General features: G+C 38.4%; 1 long non-coding RNA gene across 4 annotated transcripts in view; it reads left to right on the top strand.

Moving 5' to 3' along the window:
• The window catches only part of LOC140530919 (uncharacterized), a 949,813-nt gene that overhangs the window by 801,236 nt on the left and 127,180 nt on the right, over positions 1–21,397 (top strand). For all 4 annotated transcript variants that reach the window (XR_011976162.1, XR_011976160.1, XR_011976161.1 and 1 more), the window contains 2 exons: positions 1,503–1,619; positions 2,899–3,012. This is a non-coding gene — a long non-coding RNA (uncharacterized lncRNA). The remainder of the gene's footprint in view (positions 1–1,502; positions 1,620–2,898; positions 3,013–21,397) is intronic.

The following is a 21,397-nucleotide window of genomic DNA, read 5'->3' on the forward strand; positions in this document are numbered from 1 at the left end:
CAAAGGAACAAGCAAGAGCCCTGATTGTGATACATGTGTTTCAAAACCGAGCGTGTAAGTGTGTCAGCAGCTCTACGCTCCAACCTCAGCCTCTTGACTTGAACATGGGTAAGGTGGGTTTTTAAAAAAATTTTTAATTCTTTTTTATTAAGGGAGTAAACCAGTCAGATCTCTTCATGCTGCAAAAACAGGCCTAACCTGGGAGGGGTTTTTTGATCTTTAGTTTCAAATTGTTTATTTATTTTTTTGTTCCATGTTTGAAACTTACCAGTTCAGGGGCATGTGACATGCAAGGAGTAGAATGGTAGACCTTTATAATTCAGAGGAACCTCAAAGATCATCTGATCCAACTTTCTCCTTTTACAGATGAGGAAACTGACCCAGAAAGATTATCGTTACATTGCTAAAAGTCCAGAATCCAGACCTCTTGACTTCCAGTTCTGTGTTCTTTCCATCTCACTCTGGAAATGTTTTTGAAATGAAAATTACTTGTGTGCTAGGTTCCAACTATATGATGTTACTTTTTGGTAATTCTCTGTTTAAATTGTGAAAAGCTTTTAAAAATTAACTTAATGTCTTAATAGATTTATGCTTCCTTCATTATCAACCTGATCTGACATTAATGAAGATGGGGTGCACTGGATCTTATTCTCAGCAAAATTAGTTTTTTGTTTAAAGTCATGTGGCATAATGGACAGAGAGCTAAGCTTGGAATCAGAAAGACCTGGGTTCAAATCCTGTTCCAGCCTCATGCTGGCTGTGTGACCCTGGGCAAGTCCCTTATCCATTTTCAACCTTGGATTTTTTAAATTATCATTCAGTTGTTTTTCAGTCATGCCTGATGCTTTGTGGGCCCACTGGGGGTTTTCTTGGCAGAGATGCCAGAGTGGTTTGCCATTGCCTTCTCCAGCTCATTTTACAGATGAGGAAACTGAGGTAAACAGGAACTAATAATAGTTTTTATCTTGCAAGGCAGGAATCATTATGAGGATCAAGTGAAACAGCACATATAGTATTCTGCAACCTTCCAGTGCCACATAAATATTAGCTATTATTGTTTGTTTTTAACAATAAAATTTCTAAAGGCACTTTACAAAGGAACCTACTTGTTGTGCATTATATCTTTAGTTGGATAATGCCAGCTTATTGTTTATAAAATAAATTACATACAAATGTCTTCAAGATCACCTCAGTATCTTTAATAAATCTTTAAAATATCTTTTTAAATTTTAATAACAAATTTGAAAATCCTTTATAAGGTTAAAACAATTTTTTTCACCAAAGATATCATCCTTTTAGAAGATTCCTGGACAATTAAAGTCTTAGAGAGTTTTCATGGGAAAGTGAGAAGTGACTTATCCAGAGTCACACAACAAATGTGAGATAAACACAGTACTTGAATCCGGGTCTTCTTGATTTCAAGGCTAGCTGTCTATCCACTATACCATGCTGTCTTGAGTATACAGAGCCTACTCCAATAAATTCCCTCTCATGACATGCAGGAAGCCTCGGATTCTCAAAGAATGTGGCAGTGGGAAACAAGTTCTGCGAAGGCCTGACAAAGTGGAAAGGCTTAGAGCATGACCTGGCAACCACCTGTTAGCAGAAAACCATGTCAGGTGAGTCTGAAAGAGGTTTCTTATTCAAAGGTAAGCCATCAAGTACGTTATTTTATCACAACAATTCATGAAACTAGCTACTGAGACATGAAGGGTTTTGATATGGGTCAGTCTGCATTGATGGAGCTCCCTTACCAGTGAAATCACACATCCCTTTGGATATAGAACTTTATGCTAAGTATATACAGCATTACAAATCACATTATTTATTTATTTTTGTTCTGAGTCATTGTGATCACCCTCTCTGTATCATTCAGTTCTCACAAATTTAAGTCCTAGAATGACAGACTCCCAGAGCTGGGAGAGACTTCAGAGGCCTTTTAGTCCAACCTGTACCTATAACCCAAACAATATCATTTCGTTGATAGAACTGACAAAGAGTGGTCCAAGAAATTCCCTCTAAACATACTGTGACTTTGAGAGCAGAGATTTTTTTAAATCTTTTTTTGAAGCTTCTACTCTTAGAACAGTGACTGGCACAGAGCCAACAGCTGATAAATGTTTATTGATTCCCCAAATTAGGGGTGGGGAACCTGTGACCTTGAGGTCACATGTGGCCTTCTAGGTTCCTAAGTGTGGCTTTTTGACTGAGTCCAAGTTTTACAGAAGAAATCCTTTTATTAAGGGGATTTGTTCTGTGAAGTTTGGATTCAGTCAAAGAGCTGTACTTGAGGATCTACAGGGCCACATGTGACCTCAAGGTCACAAGTGTTCCCCTCCAAGTGGTCATTTACCTGAATGACTCCCAAGGGGAGGTGTTGAAGGGGAGGGAGGTAGGAAGGAAGCAGGTTCCACTCCCTCCTGTGGTGGCCCATTCACCTTTTAGATAATTAGAATTGTTTCCCCTTAAAGTAATTCATTGTTGGAGTCAGGAAGACCCAAGTTCAAATTTGACCTCAGACATTTATTAGCTGTGTGACCTTGGGCAAGTCTCTTAACCTTGATTGCCTCCCCCCCAAAATATAATATAATAATGCAATATTTCCCCTTTTCACCTTCTACCCATTGCTTTAGATTTGGGGGCCTTTATTCTCTTGGGCCCAAAGAGAACCTTTTATCATTTCTGTCCCCTGGATTCTCCCCAAGTCCTCCATATCTCATTTAAGTTAGCAGGTCACCAGATCTGACAGCTTTCGAGTAAGGACAAAATAAATACTTAACAAGATTATCTTGGGGCTCCGACCTTCTAACTTCCCGTTTGGATAGCCTAGTTGATTTATTTAAAGACACAACCCTTTTTTATTGACTCACTTATCTTGTGATTTCTGTAAACACCCAGATTGTTTGCACCAAAAACCTCTTCCTTGACTTGTGGATGTCACGAGTCCACATTGTAAATTGTTCCTGCCTGGGTGAATGAATAATCCTGATGCCATCTTGTCACATCTGTATCGTAAGTACTTCTATAATTTGTTGAGTTTTTAAAAATGTTAATCCAGAATTATAAGGTGCCTCGCCATGCCACCCCACCCACTGGCATATTTAGTCAGCAACCTCTTTATTCCATTATAGAAGTCAGTAATAAAAATGCTAACTAGTACTGAGTCAGACTCCTTAAAGCTGAAAATGACCTAGTATTTATTACATGCTGCTATCTAATTTGGGGCAGCTAGGTGGAAAAATGGGTAGAACCCGGAGTCAGAAAGACTCATCTTCCCAAGTTCAAATCTCACCTCAGATATTTACTAACTGGGACTCTGGGCAAGTCACTTAACCTTGTTTGCCTCAGTTTCCTCACCTGCCAAATGAGCTGGAGAAGGAAATGGCAAACTACTCCAGTATCTTTGCCAAGAAAACCCCAAATGGAGTCACAGAGTCTGACCGAAAGGAATGAACATCTAATTATGTATCCAACAAAGAATACACTAGTTTTCCTCATTTCTTGATAGCTACATATGGTGGAACAGAATAATCACAGAGTTGGATTGCTTCCTTCTTAATGCTGGTCAAAGTCTTGGTTAGCATAGGAAAGAGGCAAGGTGCGCACCATTGAAAATCTTGTGCCCCAAAACATGTTCGTACAGTACATAAAATTTACGTCAATTGCTCAGAGCTAGTATTTGGCTCTCCCCCACTTATGTCTTCCACTTGTTTCTATTTCCTTCAGTAGAATTTAAGTTTTTTTAATTCATCTTGCTATCTCCAGTTCCTTGCACATAATAGATGCTTAATTAAGTTCTTGTTGGATTAGATTGGCTTATATTTGGTAGTTTCTAACGATTCCCAGGAGCATAAAATCATTGCCCAATTTTGTACTTTTCTGCTTTAACTTCATGGCATTGCAATCTCTCATGGACTATTTCCAACCCACTACAAATATTTCTCCTTGGCTCTCACCCTGCAAACTTATCCATACAGCAGAACAACTGCTGGATCTGGATTCAGAGGACCTGGATTCCAATATTGCTTCTACCTCCTTTTTATCTATGTGATATTGGGAAAGTCATGGAAATATTCTCACCCTCACTTTTCTTATTTGAAAATGAGGGAGCTAGACTAAATGATCTCTAGATTCCAAATTTCTCCTCTTGACTGGCTCCACTTCTTGATTTGTCTGTTTTTAATTAATGGTGCCACTATTCTACCAGTCTCTCAGGGTAGTAAACTTAATATCATTGTCCTAGACAACTGGTTTCACCATTCCACTCCCACCTATTCTTTAACTAATATTTGTATTAAATGTTTAATATGCAGAAAGCACTAAACCAAATGGTGGGAAATTTTTTAAATCATCTCTCTGATTTGATCATTGAAACTACAGCAATTGTTGAGATCACTAAGGGATAGAGTAGAGAGAAAGAGAAGTGAAGAGACAGAGACAGAACCTTGGTGCTTGAGAAGACAGCGAAGGATTCTAAAAAGGATCAGCCACAGGGGTAGGAGGAGAACCAAGAGACCTGTGTCTTCATCATGGGTCTCCTTTAAGGAACCTTTTCTTTTCTTTTTCTATGCTCGCTCAGTGATCTCATCACCTCTATGCAGATGATTCCCAAATCCACCTCTAATGGCTCTCCTGAATTCCAGTTCTGTGTCACCAGCTGCCTATTCAGCATTTCCAGTGGGATATCCCATTGGCATGCCAAACTCAGCACCTCCAAAACAGAACTCATGACCTTTTCCCCTAAACTAGGCTATTCTCCAAACATTTCTATTTTTGTTTAGGATACAACCAGTCTATCAATCATCCAGGTTTTCAAACCTAGAGTCTCCCCTTGATTCCTTCCTTTCCTTTCCCTCCATATTAATTAAACTACCAAATTTGGCCAATTCTACTTCCACATCACTCACATTTCTCTCTTTTTCTTGTTCAGGCCTTCATCATCTCTATGACACTCATTTTACAACTGGTCTTTCTGTTCCCAGGAGAGATCTCCCCTTTCCAAGCTATCCCTCACATAGCAACCAAAAATAATCTTCCTATAGTATTCCTTTAAGAAAGAATCTGTAATAATACTTTATTATTAGAAATTCAGGATCACTGACTAATCTGTACCCATAATGTGTCCCCCTTGTAACATACCCAACCAGTTTATCCAATTTAGCAAAGCCAGGCTCATAATAAGTGTGCCATAAATGGTTGTTGACTTGACTTGTTGACAAATGGTCATCCAGTCTTGGCTTGTGAACTCCAGTGAGTAAAATGAGGCAACCCATTTCAATTGTGGACAACTTTAATAGTTGGAAAAATTTTCCTGAAATCAAGCTTAAATGTGCTTCCTGTAACATTTTTTTTGCCTCAGGAAGAAGGATTCCTAGTCACAGCTCTGTTTTCCATCATACTCCAAACTCCCACTGAATGATGATGGCAGGTGCTATTATTATCTTCCTTTTACATTTGAAGAAATAGAGGCAAACAGAAATTAAATGACATGTCCAGGGTCATACAAGTATAAAGTGTCTGAAGCAGTATTTGAGCTCAGGTTTTCTTAACTCCTGGTCCAGTACTTATCTACTGTATCACTGGCCTTCTTCAAGTTATAGGGAATTTATGATCCCTGATTATTAGCACGAAGGGGATCATAAACCAGAGATCCCAAGAGTTGGGAGGAAACTCAAATCATTTACTTCAACTCATACCCTAATTCAATTCAGTTCAATTCAAGAAAAATGTATTAAGCACCTACTGTGTGCCAAGTATTGAGCTAGGCTTTGGGGGTATAAAGACAAAAATGTAACGGTCTTTTCCCTTAATGAGTTGACATTCTACTGTACCAGTCTGTTCATAATTATGTGTGCATGACAATAATATTAATAGTTAGCATTTCTGTAGTACTTTAGGGTTTATAAAGTATTTTAAATATCAATATCAATTCATTTGATCCTCACAACAATCTTTTGAAATAGAAGCTATTATCCCCATTTTACAGATGAAGAAACTAAGGCTGAAAAATGTTAACTTGCCCAGGGCCATACTGCTAGTTAGGTGCGAGGCAGGATATGAACTCAAGTCTTCCTGACTCCAGATGCAGCACTCTGTCTACTGTGCCACATCCAACAAGAAGTTATACAACTCTAAAGACCTGTGTGTTCAGGGCTATACAACAAATCTGACTAAGAAATCTCTAGGAAATTTTTCTTTATATTGAGTCACAATGTACTTCTCTGCAGATTCTATCCAGTGCTCCTAGTACTGCTCTCTGGAGCCAGATACCTGAAGATACCCATCATGTCCCTCCCTCCTTTCTCTAGGCCTCTCTTCTTCCATCTTAACAGCCTTGTTTCTTCAAATCATCCTTCTATAGCATACTCTTTAGTCTATCTGGACTGATCGCCCCTGGATATGATCTGTTTTGTCAGTATCCTTCCTAAAATGTGGGTCTCAGAACCAAATACAGTATTCCATATTCTGGCTGACCATAGCAGAATACAACAGAAACAAGATTTCCTTCTTTCTGGACATTCTATTTAAATACAACTAAAGATCAGGTTATTTTTTTTCTTGTTTCATAGGTTGTTTCCATCTACAGAGTTAATCATTGCATCAATGTGAATCTATGATGTAGACAGTTTAGATCAGTGGTGTCAAACTCAAATAGAACAACATCCATGATCTATATTGACTTAGAAAATCACAAATTAACATTATTTATGTTATATCATATTTTTATTTATTTTGCTAGCTATTTCCCAACCACATTTTAGTCTTATTTGGGCAGTACTGGGAGCTTTACACCTCTGGAATAAATGGTCAGTGAATTGGGCCTAGAGGTGAAGACAGAAATTGCCTTAAAGACATTTCAAATTCTCTTTAATGATTCCAGGCTTACCTTGAAGGCAAAGACTCATTTTTTTCAACATCAACTTTTATTGGTATTGTTATATGACAGGGAGCCATGCAATCCAAAAGTTTCTGAAGAACTAGAAATGTATCTCACACAGAAGGTAATGGAGAGGGTTTTCAGTTGATGTGACCAAGATACAACATAAAACCAACAAGGAGCTTAAAGAAGAAAAGAAGTAAGAACTGTCATTAAGAAATTATATAATAAGAATTTAAAATGGGCTGGTCACATTGCAAGGGTGAGAGATCGCAGAATTTTTCACAGGTATTCTCTTGGTATCAGAAGTACGCAAGGAAGACCTCTAGTATGTTGAGAGGCAAGAAACACATTGGATGGTCAAGCATGGATGAATCATGATCTGAATCACTGGAAAAATTAATGAGATTAGAGAGCCTTTTGAGTAAGAACATTCAAACAACTCTCCTATGCCTCCGCTTAACTTACACATGACTTTCTAAATCAAAGTACCTTTCCCTAGACACCACTCCCTTAAATGTGTTGTCTTGCCTTAATATATAATGTCTACTTCTTGAGGGCAGAAACTAGCCTTTTTGCATTTCTTTCCTAGTACATAAGAAAGTGCCTAGCACACTCCAAGTCCTTAATCAATGCTTTTTCATTCATTCATTCTTATTTCCACCTACCTCACCAATGAAGAAACTGAGGTACAGAGAAGTCACAGCACTTGTCCATGGTCATATAAGTAGTAGGTGTCAGGGATAGTATTCATGCCAAAGTTTCTCCATTCTCCAAGCCCATGCTATCTGGGATTAAGAGAGTAGGCAGATAGAGAGATATGTTAATCACAGGAAAGGCCAAGTACTGACAACATGGAGAGGAGTATAGGCCTGAAGAAGTTTATAGGACTAAACAGCCAGAAAGTTCCATTGAGACTTTTGGTAAGATGGTCTGTGATGGTACCCAAAGTCCTTGAGAACTTTAGATGACCATGCCTCAGACAGACATCTATGTGGGGGGGGCGGGGGGGAGAGAGCCAAAACTCATCATAGACTCCTAGTGACACTATGCAAGATTCCTCCTCAAAGACCTCCAACTACCCAAGCAAATCAAGATCAGTAGGAGTCTGCATTTAGACACTACTCTTCCAGAAATATAGATAATGAGAAAACTTTCTTCTCAACTTATGGTTATAGAATAGCCATTGCTCGGGACAGATGATCACAGAAGACAAGAAGGGCAAATCACCTCGAACTTCAGGGACAATATATTTTGCGTAATATAGTCCTGTCATATATGATCTGGTTCACAGACAGCCCAAAATAATACCTCTCTCACCTCAGTGAAGTAACTTCAGTAAAATAAGACAACAGAATCTATCAAAGTGATAACAGCATTTGGTGAAAGACATTTAATAATGATAATAGGTATTTTAAAGTGCTTTATGTGTGTGTGTATATATATATATATATATATATATATATATATATATACATACACATACATACATATTCTCTCATTGGAGTCTGACATCAACCCTGTAAAGTAGATGCTGCAAGAAATATTATGCCTACTTTAAAGATGAAGAAACTGAAACTGAGAGATAGTGAGTCACTTGCATAATGGTCACATAGCTAGTAGGTGTCAGAGGTGGGGTTTCCAGAGATTGAAACCAGTTGTTTTATGTGGCTCCTGTACACAGGTGCATAGGCAGGGAGGTATTGCTCTGCAATTTTTACTGCTAGAGTCAATCACCCTACCAGTGGGGATTAACATGGCAGTTGAGGCCATATGCCTCACCTGTGCTTCTTCAGTAGCCAAGGATGCATCTGTGAGAGTGAGCAGGTCCCTGTGAAACCAGACACAAGCATAGTAGCAGAGTTGGTGATTTCTGATTGCTGTCTTTGACTCATTGCTCCCTGTTAAGGTCCAAATGTTCAGTTCCTGGTTAGAATACCACAGAATTAAACAATTTTAGTGTTGGAAGGAGCCTCATAGTTCTTCTGGGTCAGTTCATACCCCTCAAATTCCTACTCTGCCAGGCAAAGGAGGGTGTGACATCCTAGAGGAGGCAAATGAAAAGTAAACCACTTTCACAACCTACTTCACAAGGCTGTTGTGAGGAAAGTGATTTATAAACTCTAAAATGCTATTCAAGTAGAAGAGAGGAAAAAATCCAAAAGTGTAGGCTGTGTAGAACAGACTGTAAGAGAAAATATAGACTACGTGTAACAGACCTAGTCCATTAAAACACAGCAGACAACTAGCCAAGTACTTCCAGGCTGCCTCCAGGGAAAAGGAGCCAGTTTGTCTCACTTTAAAAAGGTGTTAGAGGGGGGCGGAGCCAAGATGGCAAAGTAGAAAAACGCACATATACATAGCTCTGAACCCACAAACCACAGAAGGCTAGAGGGGACCAAGGCAGGGCGAATTCTGCACCCAGAGACCACGGAATATTGGAGCGAGGGAGATTTCTGCTCCGGAGAGACCTGCAAACCTCTCGCGGGGGGTCCTTCGCGCCGTGGACTGGGCTCCGGGACGGGGAGCAGAGTGCAGCCCTGCCACGGCCATGACACCAAGAGGAAAAGATCCGAGAGGGCTACGGGGACGGGATCTCCAGCGGCCACGCGGGTCCCCCCATCCACAGAGGGACCTGCAAACCTCTCGCAAAAGGTCCGTTGCGCTGCAGACGCGGAGCCCAGCCCGGACCTGTGGCGGCGGCGGCGGCCGCGGCTCTGAGAGGCACAGATCTGAGAAGGCTCCAGAGACAGGATCTTCAGCGGCGGCACAAGCCCCCCCACCAACAGGTGACTGACAGGGGTAGGTGAGAGAGTCTCTTTGGCGGGTTGAGAGGGGAGTGGGGTGCCCCCATGGCTCGGGCCCCCCCAGAAGATAGAAGCTGAGAGGCGGCTGCAGACAGGGGCTCCCCAAAAGGGGGGGAGCCTGGATCCATTGTGGAAGGTCTGTGCATAAACCCCCTGAGGGAACTGAGCCAGAGAGGCGGTCCTGCGACTCACCTCAGCACCTGAACTTAATTTAACACTGAATAGCAGCCCTGTCCCCGCCAAAAGCCCTAAGGCGGGAAGCAGCATTTGAATCTCAGTCCCCAAACGCTGGCTGGGAGGACCAGGAGGAGAGGTGGGTGTGAGGAGAACATTCACAGGTCAGGCCACTGGTTGGAGAGAATGCCAAGAAAAGGGAAAAGAAATAAAACTATTGAAGGGTACTTTATCGGAGAAAAGACACTTCCTCCCTTCCTTTCTGATGGGGAGGAACAATGCTTGCCATCAGGCAAAGACACAGAAATCGAGGATTCTGTGTCCCAGCCCACCCAATGGGCTCGGGCCATGGAAGATCTCAAGAGGAATTTTGAAAATCAAGTTAGAGAGGTGGAGGAAAGACTGGGAAGGGAAATGAGAGGGATGAGGAAGAAGCATAAAAAGCAGATCAGCTCTCTGCTAAAGGAGAAATAAAAAAATCTTGAAGAAATTGGCACCTTGAGAACTAGCCTAACTCAGCTGGCAAGGGAGGTGCAAGGGTCCAATGAGGAGAAGAATGCTTTCAAAAGCAGAATTAACCAAATGGAAAAGGAGATTCAAAAGCTCACTGAAGAAAATAGATCTTTCAAAACTGGAATGGTACGGATGGACGCTAAGGACTTTATGAGAAAGACAGATATCTCAGAACATACCGTGCAGATTCGAAAAATGGAAGATAATGTGAAATATCTTATTGGAAAAACAACTGACCTGGAAAATAGAATCAGGAGAGACAATGTAAAAATTCTGGGACTACCTGAAAACCATGATCAAAAGAAGAGCCTAGACATCATCTTCCATGAAATTATCAAGGAAAACTGCCCTGAGATTCTAGAACCAGAAGGCAAAATAAATATTCAAGGAATCCGCAGAACACCGCATGAAAGAGATCCAAAAAGAGAAACTCCTAGGAGCATTGTGGCCAAATTCCAGAATTCCCAGGTGAAAGAGAAAATATTGCAAGCAGCTAGAAAGAAACAATTCAAGTATTGTGGAAATACAATCAGGATAGCACAAGATCTGGCACCCTCTACATTGAGGGATAGAAGGGAATGGAATAGGATATTCCAGAAGTCAAAGGAACTAGGACTAAAACCAAGAATCACCTACCCAGCAAAACTGAGTATAATACTTCAGGAGAAAAAATGGTCTTTCAATGAAATAGAGGACTTTCAAATTTTCCTGATGAAAAGACCAGAGCTGGAAAGAAAATTTGACTTTCTAACACAAGAATGAAGAGAACCATGAAAAGGCGAACAGCAAAGAGAAGTCATAAGGGACTTACTAAAGTTGAACTGTTTACATTCCTACATGGAAAGACAATATTTATAACTCTTGAAACATTTCAGTATCTGGGCACTGGGTGGGAGTACACACACACACACACACACATGCACACACGCACACATACATAGAGACAGAGTGCACAGATTGAATTGAAGAGGATGCGATCATATATTAAAAAAAAAAATGAAATCAAGTAGTGAGAGAAATATTAGGAGGAGAAAGAGAGAAGTTATATGGGGCAAATTATCTCTCATAAAAGAGGCAAGCAAAAGACTTATTAGTGGTGGGATAAAGAGGGGAGGCAAGAGAAAAACATGAAGTCTACTCTCATCACATTCCACTAAAGGAAAGAATATAATGCACACTCATTTTGATAGGAAAACCTATCTCATAATACAGGAGAGTGGGGGACAGGGGCACAAGCAGGGTGGGGGGGAGGATGGAGGGGAGGGCATGGGGAGGAGAATGCAATACGAGGTCAACACTCATGGGGAGGGAAAGGACCATAAGAAAAGAGAAGTAAAGGGGAACAGGATAGGATGGAGGGAAATATAGTTAGTCCTATACAACACAACTAGTATGGAAATCATTTGCAAAACTAAACAGATATGGCCTATATTGAATTGCCTGTCTTCCAAGGGGAAGGGGTGGAGAGGGAGGGAGCTAAAGAAGTTGGAACTCAAAGTGTTAGGACCAAATGTAATGTTCTTACCACTGGGTAACAAGAAATACAGGTTAAGGGGTCAAGAAAGCTAACTGGTCCTACAGGACAAAAGAGAAGACGGAGACAAGGGCAGGGAGGGAGGATAGAGGAGAGAGCAGATAGGTCACAGGGGCAATTAGAAAGCTCGGGTTTGGGGGGGGAGGGGATAAAAGGGGAGAAAATTTGTAACCCAAAATTGTGTGAAAATAAATGTTAAAAGTTAAATAAAAAAAAAAAAAGGTGTTAGAGCAACAAGCTTCCCTTGGAGCCATCCATGGTGCTGACTTCTGACCAAGTTTTTTTTTTTTTTTTCCCAGCTAGCCTTTCTTGATAAATTTTTCAGTACTTCCCAAGCCTCTTGAGTCTACAAATGAAGTCTCAGGCTCTTATCTACCAACCTCCTGGATGTATTACCTATAGTCAAATCCTCAAAGTCAGGGGTTCTTAACCTTTTCTCTTTTTTTTAATGTCATAGATTCCTGGTGAAGCCTATGAATCTTTTCTCAGAATGATGCGTATAATGCATAAAATTAAATACACACAATTGGTACATTGAGCTATACTGAAATAGAATTATCAAAATAGTTTTAAAAACAAGTTTACAGTTCCCAGCCTAAGAATATAAGGCCAAGGGCATAAATCCTGCTATTGCATATGATGGACTATATTGATCCTTCCCCCATCTATCTAAGCATACTTTCCTCTAAATTTAGTCACAGTTAAGTCCATGTCTTGGCCCAGATATTTACTCAGACCAGTCAGTTCTACCTGAGACAGAGCATTCACTGCTCTTTGTTGTTTCTTCCTTCCAGCGTCAGGTTCAACTCAACGCTATCATGTTAATCTAGCACATTATGATAATTACTGACATTTCTATAGTGCTTTAATGCTTGCAAAGGGCATTGCATTCATTATTCTCTTGAGGCTCACCAGGATATTGTAAAGTTAAGTACTTAAGTTAATATTATCCCCAAGTTACAGATGCCTATGTAGGTTACAAGTCAAGTGGCTTGCCCATAGTCACAGGGACTATAAATGTTAGGCACTGGCTTTGAACCCTGTGGATTCTGCATCCACAATATGTCTTGTTTCTATCCATCCTCTTCTCACTATTCAATCTGTGTTACCTTAGTTCAGTCTTTATTATCTTTTACCTTGATGATTAGTCTTGGGATTGACTTCCCTGCCTTAAGCCTCCATCTCCCATAGAGCTGACAAAGCTCAGTTCTCATCACATCAATACCCTGCTCAAAAAGTTCCAATGGCTTCTTTTATCTTCTAGGATAAAACACGGACTTTTCCACTTGGCATTTAGAGCCCTCCATAGTCTAGCTTTAGATTGCTTTATTACACGGTACTTAATTACTTAATTAATCACCTTCATGTACCCTATGTTACAACCAAACTGGTCCATTTGTTTTTTCAGAACATGACATTCCATCTCTTACCTCTGTGCCTTTGTATACACTGCCTGGAGTCTACTCCCTCTTTATGTTTGCCTTTTAGAATTCCTAAATTTCTTCAGATATGAGCTACATGAGGCAGCTAGGTGGTACAGTGGATAGAGTTCTAGGCCTGAAGTTAGGAAGACTCGTCTTCCTGGGTTCAAATCTGGCCTCACATTTACTAGCTGTGTGATTCTGGGCAAGTTACTTAACTCTGCCTCAGTTTCCTCATCTGTCAAATGAGCTAAAGAAGAAAAATGGCAAACCACTCCAGTATCTTTGCTAAGAAAAACCCAAATGGGGTAACAAGAATTGGCTGAACATAACAAAAACACATCTGCATGAGGCCTTTCCTAATCCCCCAGACACAAATTATTTTGCATTTCTTTCATATGTACTTTATGGTTATTTATATGTTTGTATGTTATTTCTTTCAATAGAATATAAACTTTTAGACAGCAGGGGTGGCTTCATTAATGTCTTTATATCATGAAACCTGGCACACAGTAGGAGCTTAATCAATGTCTGTCCATGGCTTGATTCTCTGTTCCATGTTCAGTACTCTCTTGACCATCCCATACTGATTCTGCCTTATTATCTCATGCCTGAATTACTGTAGTAGCCTACTAGCTAATCTTTGTGCCTCTGTTCCCTTCCCGTATCATTCAGTCCTTCAGAACTCTTTCAGATTGATTTAAAACAACAAAATCCACTTTTACTCTGTCATACACTTATAGAAGAGCCACCCCCTTAGTCATCAGAGCATTCAGCATATGTTCAGTCAACAAATATTTATTGTCTGTATTCTGTGCAACACACTCTACTGGGTGCTGGGAGAGAACACATAATTCAGCTTTGTTCCCTGTTTTCTTATGGTTTAAGTGAAGAGGTCCCAGTTTCTCTTTTTAAAGCTTTCTACAATATCTGCACCCATCTCCATCATAGAAGCTTATTTCCCACTATTCCTCAAAAGGAATTCTGTCTTCTAATCTCTCAAAAGACTATGTCACTTTCTGCTCTGCCTTTATTACTTCCTCTTTTCCTCTCTTAGCATACATTTATTTCTTTTCTTTCTCTATCCCTCTCCTAGATACTTCTTTTAGGATAATTCAGATTGTATTGATCTCTCTCTTTTAATTGTACGTCTGTGTGTGTGTGTGTGTGTGTGTGTGTGTGTGTGTGTGTGTGTGTGTGTGTGTAAGAGAGAGAGAGAGAGAGAGAGAGAGAGAGAGAGAGAGAGAGAGAGAGAGAGAGACAGATGGATGGTGCTCTTTGACAGTCTGGTGAAGCTTGTGGAACCCTTTTCAGAATGTTTTTAAGTGCACAAAATAAAATACATAGAATTAGGAGGGAAAAATTAATATAACTGAAATAGTTATCAGAATTTTTTTTACAGTTCATGCATCCAAGGTTAAGAATTGCTGTTGTAAATTATTTTGCCTTCATTAGCTGTCACATCTGACTATTTCTTGTAAAGACCATCTTCCCAACCAGAAACAAACAAGGTTGTGTACTAGGATCATTTCTGGTACCTAATTTGTAGTCTGTGTAGTACTGGGTGGATGCTTAAGAAATACCTGTCAAGTGATTCATGAAAAGAACCAATTACTCCTGTATTAATATCACCTCAGGACCAAGGAAATGTTCAAGGGTTCAGAAGTGGGACTGGAAGAGGCAAGGAACACATGGAAGCCAGAAATCTTTCTTAAAACCTTTCTTAAAAGGTTGCAGATTAGTATAGAGTCTGGAGGTCTAATTAAGGCAAAAGGCAAAAGAGAAGCAACCAGATTAGCAGCCATGAAGAAAGCTTTTATTCCTTTCTGGAGCAGAAGCCAATTACATTCCATAATCAACAGAGAGCCTACATATAGGTGAGAGCAAGTGAGTCATTTTAGAGACATGATACATTGGCAACCTGGACTGGGTTTTGATTCTCATTTGGGTGTGACTCCTGACAAGTAGAACCCCAAGATACCATATTTAAGGTCTATGGCATTTTTATTAATCATTGTAGCTTAAAATACCAAGAAGGCTAAAAATTAAATAATTTGAAGTAGGCACATGCAAATTTTCTGGTTTGAATGGAAGCTATGAAACAAAATTAAATTCTAACAAGGCCAAAGAATGAGAAAACTCAAAAATACATCATGAATGAAAGTTTAACTCAGACAAATACAAATAATGAAAAGTAAAAGAAAAAAGCAAAAAGATACCTTTAAAAAAACAACTAAGAGATTGTCCAAAAATAAATTCTAGATCAAGACATAGTGATCTTCAGGGATTCCCAGGACTATCAACCAAGCTCAATTTTCAAATGTGAAGGATGTCCTTTGTAACTTGGTAGTCCAGGGTTGGATATCAGCTTTTGGATATACAGCTTTTGGATATACAGCTTTTAATAGAAGCTATATAATATGCTGTGTCAACAAGCATATTTATGCTTGTTCTTATGTCTATGAATGTTCATAAATAAAAAATTTATAGCATTAAGGGAGAAATAATAACATAAGTGTGCATTCAAAAATATTGGCTCATATGAGTCTGATCTTCTATGGTATATGAGTAAGTTAACAAACAAAAGTAAGGAAGATAAAACTCTTAAGGAACACATTATATAAAATCAGAACACACTAAGGAATGTTTGGAGTAAAACTATTTTGCATACCAAGCAATCCGAATCCTTAGCATAAATAAAGAAGCAATTTTATAAACAAAATCAACAATGCATGTCTATCAGCTTGGAATTGAAACCTCAATAGGCTGATTTAATTGGTCAATTTGTGATACATGCATGTATTGCTTATATCTGTGTGTGTACATATATGTGAATAAGAATTATTTGTAATTGTAAGGAACTATAGATAATCAAACTCTCTAATAGTGAATCATGTCTGAATTAACTGTTGGTGTAATGGAATACCACAATGCTCTTAAAATTTAAAAAAGATCAGACATTCAAAGAATTTTGGAGACACGTGAAACAATGCAAAGCAAAGAAAAGAGAACCAGAATAGTACACCTGCTAACTGTGACTAGGAAAACATATATGCAAATACATAAATGAATAATCAAATGGAGAAGAGGAAACAGTAATTAACAAGCTGTTATGGATATATGGTATATAAATGTAGATACATACTTACTTCTTTTAACTACTGTCAAAAGTTTGAAAAGAAAATAAAATTAATGTATAGTGAAGAAAAGAGACTTTCCGGTAACCTGTGTGATGATTTGAGTTGAGATGTATGTGACATACTTTTAATTTTTAAATATTAAAGGTTATATGTGACTGTCTTCAAACAATCTCTTCTATAACTGGATGCTTCAGATATGGACAACATAGTTGCAAACCATGTGAAGTCTTCTCAAATACATCTAAATTAGATTTGACCCCAAAGAACATGAAGAATACGACAATATGAAGGCATGCAAAGACATTCTGGACATATTTACCTCTGTGTGTGTGTGTGCATGTGTGTGTGTGTGTGTGTGTGTGTGTTGTGTGTATAGGAGCAGTAGTAGTAGTGGTAGTGGTAGTAGTAGGAGTAGTAGTTGTAGTATAGCCATAGCCTCTGAAGAGTTATAACTTAGAGGGTCACAAGGGAGCCTGTTGGAATGAAAACACCAATCACCAAAAGCATTTTAGATTGTTACTTGATCATTCCATTTTAGGATACAAGTGACATACATAAACTTCTTAAATTTCCCTTGGAGCTTATTAGGTTATTAGAATTCTTTAATTGAATCTCAGAATGAAGAAGGATACTGAAATCCAGGTACTACACATCAGGCATGTAGTAAGTGTTACTTTCATGTACTAGTAGCAAGAGAATGAATTTCAATAAATTGCCCAGGTCCAGAACCATTTCCTTGATAGAAAGTACAGCAAAGATTACTAATGTAGAGCACAAAATCAGAGCAGCTTGGAATTAAGAAATGTATTTGTTACATTTTGCAACTTTGCACTAATAACAGTATCAGCTTCAACATTACGTTCCCCAAAATGTCTAGAGTCTCTACACTGAATGTGGACATTTTGTTGATTTCTTGGTTGCATGCTGTCAGTCAAGTAGATACCAATACAAATATGAAATTTTCCTTCTCTGTCTTAAAGTTGTGTTCAGCACATCAATTCTGTTTAATTAACAATAAATACTTATAATAAAGGAGAACATTTTAAAAACATTTTTAAAAAAACTTCTTTGATCAAGGAGATTTTATTCTAGAACCATTCATTCATTTTGTAGATAAAGGAGAAAATGGTTCAAGTTTTTCCATTCCCAGTCTGTGCAACCTCAATCCTATTCTTTAGAATAATAAACACTACTGTAAAAATTTTCATCTCATCATGTTCCCAAGTATATGCTTGATATCCATTTTCTCTGAGAGAAGGGCTTGGCTTCAATAGCTCTCAAAAAAAAAAAACCCCAAGCAATATTAAATAATACAACAGATTTGTATAAATGCATTATCAAAAAAAATGTCATGTACATTTCTTTCTGATGCATAAAGTATGAATAACTGTTTCACAAAACTTATCCTTGCCTGAGGTAGGAACATCTTTTTAGGTTTTGTATCTTGTCTCTGCATAGTTTAAGGAATAAGGAATGTCAAGGTATATGTCAATGAAATTCAATGGTTTGCATCAACTAAAAGAATCCTTTTAAAAATAGCTTTATGAGGCCCTTAGGCTGATTCCACCAAACATGACACTCTGGTCATGCATTCCATTATCAATATTACTGAACTTTGGGTAATTTTTCCTCATTTAAGAGTTCAACTGATGGAAGATGTGAAATACTTTCCTATTTAATTTTTTGGAATAATTTCTCTTCTGCATGTCTAGATCTAAGTAAGCTTTTGTATCCAATCACAGCAACCTCAGGGAACTCTAGAGGGATAAGAGATACGAATAATAAATTCATGAAGCTTATTCCAATCTTGCCTTTTTTTCCATTTTTGATTTTTTTTCTTTTGGTACTTTATGTAGTGTGGATCTATACATGAAAAATTAGATGTAGAATTTAGGCAATTATCTGGATAAATCAGCTCAAAAATAAAATGATGTTTATGTCTGAAATATCCAACTCATTATATCAGTTCATCACTTTGTTTTTTCTGTGTAGACACAATCTCTAATTCAAATGAACTTCTTAGCTTTCCTATAATTCAAAACCTTTCCTTTACTGCCTCCTCTTATTTCTCCATCATCTCCAATATCATCATTTCTCATATTTCACTGACTTTCAGGCTAGACATGTGATTCATTTTTCTTCTTTCATGATCACCCAAACTGCTGACCAATGCTTCTGGAATAAGACTACCTTTATCCTACAATATTTCCCAAAGTCAGTTAAGATCTCATTGTAATGACTCCAAATAATTTCTTTCTATCCTCTCTTTCAATTCTTTAGAGCATCAAATTACTCTGGCCACTCTAACAAGATATCTTATGCCTTTGGCTTCTCACAGTTGAATTCTAAATTTTCTTGAACTACAATATCACAATTCTCCTGACTTTTTTTCTGTCTTCTTTCTTAATAAACGCATATTTCTCTTGTGCATTTCACCAAAATCTACATATATATGTACAGTGTGTTTCTACTAGGAATAATTAACTCTAAGATGAACATTTTTTAAATAATAGAAGCAAAGAATTCCAATTATTCATATTCTAATTTACTTATTCACAAAGGAGGATAAAATCTTCCAAAAGGGTGTGTCTTTCAAATGGAAATGGATCCTTCAGTAAGAATATTTGCCCAGGGAGTACAGTTTACATACGATCCTTTGTCAGTTGATTTATGAAAGCAGCATTGGCACAGAAAAATAGCAAATGCAACTCCATTCCACAACTTTCTTATAATTAGCTACTGGCAATCAAAAAAAAAAAAGAGGACTGGAATATCTGCTTGAGTACTGTTAAAAAAAAATATGGAAAAGCAACAAGGAAAAAGATCATAGTAAATGATAAGATATTGCTTTATTTTAAATTTAAAAGTTTCAAAAATAGGGAAAAAGAACAAACTTTGCTCTTCATTCATGCCAAGGAGAAGAAATTATGCAGCCTAGAAAGATTCAAATTATTCACCAAACAGAATATTCTTCTCTGGGATGATGCATTTTAGTTCAGGGGGATTTAAGACAGGCACTCCCCACCCCAACCACCAGACCCCATAAATGATATATGGAGGCTAAGAAAAGGATCCTCAACATCTTATTGAGATTTTACATTGGCCTTGATTATTCGGAACTCAATATCAGTGAGCATTTATTAAGCACCAACTACGGGCCAACTATTGTGCTAAGTGCTGGGGAGACAAAGGCAAAAAATAGTCCCTGATCTCAAGGAGTTCACTGTCTAATGGGAGAGAAAATATGCAATTATGTGCAAACAAGTTCAGTTGGAGACAATCAGCAAAGGAAAGGCACTGGCACTATGGAGGATTGGGAAAGACTTCTTCCAGGAATTTAGATTTTAGCCCACACTTGAAGGAAACCAAGGAAGCTAAGAGGCATAATCTGCTCTTGATACTGTAACTTCATATCCTGATCCCATCGTAAAAATGCAAAGAAGAATTCACCATAGGGAACTGAGTGAAGTTATTGGTAGCAGCTAATTAAAGCATATGTGAAATGTGGAGTGAGAATCAGGGATGGCAGATGGACAGCCACAATGTTATCCTGTTATCTCTGAAATATTAAAACAATTAGTGGAAGGCTTTTGGCATTTTGCATAAATCTCTCTGTGACAGACTTATGGAAAGACAAAGACAAAAATTGCATAGGATGAGATGTGGAGGAATTGGGACCTGTACTGGTGAAGTGAATGCTCTCAGGAACGAGATAACAGCTCAGCTGAGGTATTGATGATATATCATTTGCTAAGAAGATTACTAAACAAAGGGGGCCATCTCCAATCATCCTGATCTATATCTGGCCACTGGACCCTGATGGCTCTGGAGGAGAAAATTAGGTTGGTGACTTTGCACAGCCCTTCCTCACTTAAATCCAATTCACTTGCAAGTTGTGGCATTACCTTCTTGATGTTACGGTCCTCTTCAAGAATGAAGGACAAACAAGCACTAAAGCAAGCAAGTACTCACTAAGTCCCATTAGTAAGTGACCAGAGGTGGCATAGAGTCAGAAATGGGCCTGGAGTCAGAAAGGCTCATCTTCTTGAGCTCCAAACTGGCCTCAGACACTTATTAGCTTTGTGACCCAGAGCAAGCCATTTAACCCTGTTTGCCTCAGTTTCCTCATCTGTAAAATGAGCTGGAGAAGGAACTGGTAAATCACTTATCTCTGCCAAGAAAACCCCACATGGGGTCACGAAGAGTCTGATGTTACTGAAAAATTACTCAACAACAACAACCAAAAGTTGTCATCTACAATATCAACTCTTAAAAAAAAATCACCTACTTGTCCTATTTTCTGGCAGTCTCATCCTTATAAGCCTTAAGGTGCAATAACAGGATAATTGCCATGTATATATATTAATCATAGGAGGCCAATTGGAAAATAGTCAGAAAATGCTCAATAATCTTGACAAATAAACTTAGTCAAAGAATTCATAGACTAGAGGGAATTTAGATAAGATGTTTTGTACAGTTGCATAAGTAAAAGAGTGAGTAGTTGTTTTGAACACCTTGAAAATTTACCCCGGTAGATAGATTTAAAAAAATAGAAAGACAGCAAACAGTAATGGTGTGCTTCGGTCATCAGGCTGTGACATTTCTGTTGGCTCCATCTGTGGATAAACTTTATTCTAAGCGGCAGGGGAAGCAACAAAGTAGCATGTTTCCTAACGGGTTGATTATGTTTTTCTTCGAGAAATATTTGTTTCTTTTGTAATGTTTGCTACTATATTTAAAAACTATCTCACTATAAGCTAATGACATTGCCTCTTCTTTGTGTCACCAATGCTTACCATGGTTCCTGGCACATGATAAACTCTTAATAAATGAATGCTTGTTGATTGACTGTTGACTGACTGGCATACTAGATTCTTGCATTTGGTACTCTGTTGTATTAAATATCTTAGAAGTGGCCAGGTAGGTGGTAT

Source organism: Notamacropus eugenii, chromosome 3, assembly GCF_028372415.1.
Source record: "Notamacropus eugenii isolate mMacEug1 chromosome 3, mMacEug1.pri_v2, whole genome shotgun sequence".
NCBI lineage: Eukaryota > Metazoa > Chordata > Mammalia > Diprotodontia > Macropodidae > Notamacropus > Notamacropus eugenii.